The 6,113-nt window shown below is 42.0% G+C and overlaps 1 pseudogene; it reads left to right on the forward strand.

Moving 5' to 3' along the window:
• Positions 1–558: 558 nt before the first annotated feature.
• LOC146720767 (cyclin-G-associated kinase-like) lies at positions 559–6,105 on the forward strand (annotated as a pseudogene).
• The last annotated feature ends 8 nt before the right edge of the window (positions 6,106–6,113 follow it).

A 6,113-nucleotide genomic window follows, 5' to 3' on the forward strand; every position in this document is an offset into this window, starting at 1 on the left:
TCGGCGATTATGAGAAGCTAGACGATTTCACAATTTGCGATATGGTTAACGCGAATACAAAGCGTAAACATTTTTCTAGTACTACGTCTGCATAAATACCTATTTTTGATTTACGCAGAATCAAAAGTGACACAATAATTCACATCTTAAATATTTACATATATAGATTATCAACTCATAAATAGCACATATTTTAATTATAATAAATTCTCTAATTTTCAAACTGAATAATTTTTATAATATACATTTAATAATATATAATTTTAATTTGCAAATAATCTAATAACAAGAGCGCAAACTAATTTAATACTAATAATATAAGATATATAACTATATTAATAATAATAATACTCGAATTTAATAATAATTTTAATAATAATAAGATGCAGGGAAAAAACCTCGGCGCCGAAGACGACGCATAAAGATTGACTGCGGGCGCGCCGATGATATCTCGCGGGCCAATATTGGCCGCCAGTGGTCGCTGTCTGCAACGCGCCAGCATTGAAAGCGAGTTGTCCGGGAGGCGCTGAACCACACTGGATGTAGGTTCCAGGGAATATGTCGGACTATCTAAGGTCCCGCACTCGGGTACCTGAACGGCGGCACCGGCGGCGGCAACGATACGGTGGCCCAGACTTTGGCATCACAATTGTGAAGCTGCGAGTGACGCGACTGTATCGCCGAGGGTGAGTCCTATCTCCGGCTGGGTTGTCAAAATCCTCGTCGAATATCGCGGCACCTCCTACGCGATTAGAGCTGATTAAGGAGAAATCGATCTCGCGCTTCTTTTCAGAGGGTATAATCACATTCGTTGAGAGAAGATAAAAATACAATCTTTTGCGTTTAAGACACATCGCCTGACATCTGTCATGTTGTCAAACTTGTTTTGACACCTGAACCCGAGCATGCTAATTATTCTGACGTACGGCTTGTGTTTTATTTTTTATCTTTCTCCTCTTCTGTCATATATACCAGCATATCTCAATCTTTCTTTCGATCTTACGCTTGTCAGATTTATATATATATGCTATATATAATTTTTATGATCAATATAATATAAATTTATTCACTCCTAATAACAAAATTAGATTTAATCGATTTTATATGTGAAAAGGGTCTTACTTCAAGTCTTCAGGTATTTATCTTTGTGTTAACAGCTAAACCATTAGAATATAAATTGACATAAATCGTTGGCTGGAATTATTTTCTATAAAATAAATAAAATTGTTTTTTTAATCGTAAAGATGTTGCATAATATATTAAGCATTTCTCTATGCTATGACACAATGTGGAGAAATATATAGTTGTTTATAATCGAATTATGTATCATTAATTAACATTAGATATTTGGTGGGCAAACATCGTATCAACAGGTGATGGCTCTGGTGTTTTTGCGGTAGAAAATGTTGCTATCTGGAAAAAGAATACTGGCGCTTGAAGGTAAGTTAACTGCTTCAACCTTCTCTTTGCAGCTACGTCGATTCTTTCTTACCTTACCTTGCAATGTATTGTATTACTTAATTATAATAAAAAATTGTGTGTGATAGAGCCTTATTGCTGTTGATGATGATGCAACAAATATATCATAAGAGAAAATAGATACGTTGAAGAGACTGTCTGGTCATCCAAGATTATCATATTCATTTCTTGTTAACGCTCAACGCTGGAACGGGAGGATCGTAAGGGTACGAATATTTGGGCGTCAGTCACCGAAGTAAAATGTCCTGCGGTACCTTAGCGGATAGACTCAGAAATGTGTCTGCCTACATGACCCCTCGCCCAGGTATGCAATATAGCGTATCAATCAAACACGAGCAGTGCCTCACATGCATAGCCCGCAGCCGAACCCCTTCGTATACATCGTGATTAAGCTGGCAAACTTTCTACTCGGAATAGATGGCCTTGTGCAACGATCGACTTTGGTATCGCGACGACTCAACAAATATTACCGGATCCATCATGGAACGCCAAAGACTGTCCACACTAGAAATGATCAAATGGCCAAGTATACAACTCCGATGTCCCTGCCGCGGCCCTCGAGCATGATGGATACTTGGAACAAGAAACCGTATAAGGCCCCAGTGGATTGCTGGGCTTTATAGGGGTATGTCTAAGTCTTTGATTACTTGCGGCATCCATTCCCTGAAGGGCGACACAAGTGCACTATGTATTATAATATATTAATATGACTTATTCAATATCAAGCTATGAACTTGGACAATTATAATTGATATGAACATGAGAATATAAAATCACAAAATTCTTCAATTATTTCTTAGAGATTATTTGAAAAATATTAGAATATTCAAATAATCATTGTCACTAAGTTTTAATATCATATGATATTAATGTGTTTGTGTGATTCTTTTTTAGTTACTTCTTTTAAAATTATATAAGCTTATTAATTAAAATATAGTCTAGGTTAATGAAAATTAGTAAAATTCAATTAATTTTATCTTAATGATAGTTTGAGTGATGATAATACTGGCCGGAATTAAATACAAACGAGAATATCTATGCAATCAATTTTAAATTTTATGTTAAGAACCCCGCCATATTCTTTTGGCAAAATGTCTTTCTGTAGATTGATTCATTTTTTGATATTTGTAAGTTCTCAATCATTTTTGAACAAATGTCTCAATGAGCCATATGTTTATGTATCTGCATCCGCATTGCACATTCGACTGATGATCACATATATCAAGTCGAACATCTTATATTTTTCATGTTAAAATCTGGACATTTTATTAGGAACGTTGTAACTCGAAACTGCTCATTAGATCAAGTTCTCCTGCCCTTGAGACATTTGTTCAGAATGATGAGACTACCTACATACCAAATTAATCAAATCTCATAAAGACATTTCCTCAAAGAATGGTGCGGGGTCACTTTAAATTTTAGAAATATTTACATGAATTTTTTCAGTATTTTCGGTATCCTAAGTTTTAAGATTTAGAGTCTTTTTCTGATGACTTTATCATTATTATTCTATTGTTTTACATTAAAATTATATCACTATTAAAAATGTATTTCGAAATGAAAAGTATGTTATTACTGATCGCAATTATTAAAATTGCAATCCTTTCACATTATGCAACCTTGAATATATATTCAATTTATATACACAAAGAGGCTCTCTTTCTCTCTAAAACACTTTTCTATTCCCCAGGTAACAAGCTAGCAATCGTGACTGGCAAATATCCACCGTTACCAAAAAATCCCGGAAACGCGTGTTTGCTTTCCCCTGGTAAAAGGATGTCAAAAAGTCTCGCCCTAAAAAGGTCGCCCAAAGGGCGAAAACTCCTGGAACCCCTTTGGCAGAAATTTGCTAAATGAACGAGTTCGACCTTAGAAAAACCGCCGCGAATCAAAGGGTGGGGGGCCCCAGGCCGTCCCCCGCCCCCGCCCCACCCCGCCACCCCCCTCCCCGACTTCATCGAATATGCCTGCCCCCACCTCCCCCCTTTTTCCCCCCCCAACCCCCGGGTTAACAAATTCCCCCAAAACCGGGCCCCGGGCCCCTTTTTCCCTACAGCGGTTCCAAACCCCCGGAAAAATCATCAACTACAACGGGCCTATTCAATTCGCTGAGAGGCGGCCCGGTTTGCATCTTTTCGCAACCTTAAAGGGTAACCCCGAGCAAAGGGGATGCATACTGTTCAGCAGAGCATGGCCAGAAAAAGAGTTGATTCGAGTTATCTGACGTCACGGATACCGTTATTTCCGTATCCGGCCGATGGAATCGAGTCCCCCTATCGCGCCAATCATGTGGGGGACGTGAGGGCCTTTCTCCAGACTGGCATCCACCACCCGCCCAAAATTCAGCTGTCAATCTGTTCCCCCCGGGGCCCGGGCCAACGTCACGAGGCTTCCCGGCAGACACATCGATTGCCGTTTTTCCTATGCTACTCCCGGGAAACGAACGCGCCTATGCTGTTTGCACTGTACCCGATCTTTTCAAGATACTATCAGTATTTAAACCCGACTTCCAAACACGTGGTGGTGCTGTATTGTACCGTGATACAATCGGATTACTGAAGCCATAATCGGGAAACGCCCCCTCGCCCGCAAAAAGGTTTTAAAAATTTATCTTTTTTTTAGGGTGGATACCCAGCAAGCGCCACGGGAGCGTGCACTCTACTGATTCAAATGCAAAAGTCCTGACCACAAAACCGGGGGAGGCTATCGCCTTATTCACGACGCGGAAAGGTTCCCCGCCGCCGCACTTGCAAACCTTTTAGAATTGCGCAGTATTAATTACATGGGTTTATTGAGCCGCGGCCCCGCTACCTCATACCAAGCCGTTTTGGGCTTCCGATCCGTTGTCCTACAAACCGGGCCATTGTTCACTAGAGCGAAAGGGTGGTTGCCGGCCCCTTTCATAAAAATCTAAAACAACGGGGGTTTTTGGTTTTTTACGACGAAAAAGCCATCTATGAAGAGATGAAGCTGTTTGGGGTGATGGAAGGCAAGGGCTTGCTTGATCTTTGGAGAAAGCGGCGTGTCGAGGTGACGTCACTATAGTGATTAAAACATCCAGGCAAAAAAAATTTTTGGGCGGGGGATCGGGATCAAAATCCCTCGCTTCAAATTTTTTTCCAAAACCGGTTTAAATTTCCCCATCCCTTTTTTTCCCCCTTGACATTTGAGAAACCGACCTGGATGACGCCCTTTAATTGGTTTGGGAAATTTTGCATCGGGGGCCCAACATTATGAAGGTGGAAGGGAAATTCAAAGCTATCGAGAGTGCCGGCGCCCCTGGGAAGCAGAAAAGTCTGTCAAACCCCCCGTCCCCAAACCCCTGTTTGGTTTGAAAAGTTTGGAGATGGAGGAGACCTTTTAAAAGAATTTTAGGACCGCTCCTCCCCGGGGGGGAGGTTTAAAAAAAAACCTTTTTATCAGATTATAATTAATTTTATTTAACTTTCTAGTTATTATATTTTTAAATCTCTTAAGGTTTAAATAAAAAATCAATAATAATTGTTTCGGAAATTTTTGCAGACTCAAAAAGCACCACGAACAAACTGATAGGGTATCCCAACAGGAAGCGATACCCGTAGACCGGAGAATCCGGAAGAGGAAGAAACGAGCACAAATGAAGAGAGTAATTTTTAGGAGGCTGATTTGCTGAATCTTGGCATGCCCGGGCAATGCTAATAATACCTCAAATACTCCCGCCTCTAAGGCGGCAAATCCAGGTTTAGATATCTTTTCTGGTTCTAGTCAAACGAAAGCGATCTCTTAGGCGGTTTCGGCGTGTCGGCGCCCCAGACCGAGACTGCCAATCCTCCCTTAATTAACAATAGCGCCTCAGCTGATTTATTGTTCGGACACGGTAACTCCGCGACGAGGAGAACCGCCAACAACAATAATCTGAATATGACGATCTATTCTTCGGACAAAATCAGACGACGTCGGTAATGTCAAACAACAATCAACGACATGCTGTTCGATCCGCTGGGTGGAAATTCGGCGACAATCTTCTCGGTGGCCTCGCCGCGGATTCTACCGCAAGGTCAAATACCGCCAAAAGTCCGAATGCCGAGGAGAATCTACCACGAAATGCCCAGCGTGCCGAACTTTGCCGCTCAGTCAGTCAATAAAGATCCGTTTGCCAATCTGGCCGGATCGTTGGGAGCAGGTCTCACGGGCAGTTTGGAATGGTACGCCTAGGAACTCGAGTACCCCGCAGTCGGCAAGTCCGGCGCCCGCAAGCCCCGATTCACTCCAGTCCGAACACGATGCACAGATCCAACGCGGCGACTAACGATAATAACGCAAAAACGCGGTACTGCGGACACGTTTTGGCGGTAAAGCGAAGGAGAAGACGAGCGATGCGTTTTGAAGATCTCCTTGGCAGTCAGGGATACAATTTCTTCAGCTCGCGCAAAGCCGACAAGGACAGTCCGAAGACAATAAATCGATGCGGAAGGTAGAAGCGGCCAAGACGATGGATCCTGATAGGTTGAAGATAGCCGAGTTGGACGGAGGGCAAGAAGGAATCTACGAGCTTTGCTTTGCACGTTGCATACTGTCCTGTGGCCTGAGGCTGACAGATGGCAACGTTGCGAGATGCATCAATTGGTCACGGGTGCGGTTCAAAAAGCACAGAA

The sequence above is a fragment of the Nylanderia fulva genome, unplaced genomic scaffold (genome assembly GCF_048542155.1).
Source record: "Nylanderia fulva isolate GAGA-0341 unplaced genomic scaffold, ASM4854215v1 Scaffold612, whole genome shotgun sequence".
NCBI lineage: Eukaryota > Metazoa > Arthropoda > Insecta > Hymenoptera > Formicidae > Nylanderia > Nylanderia fulva.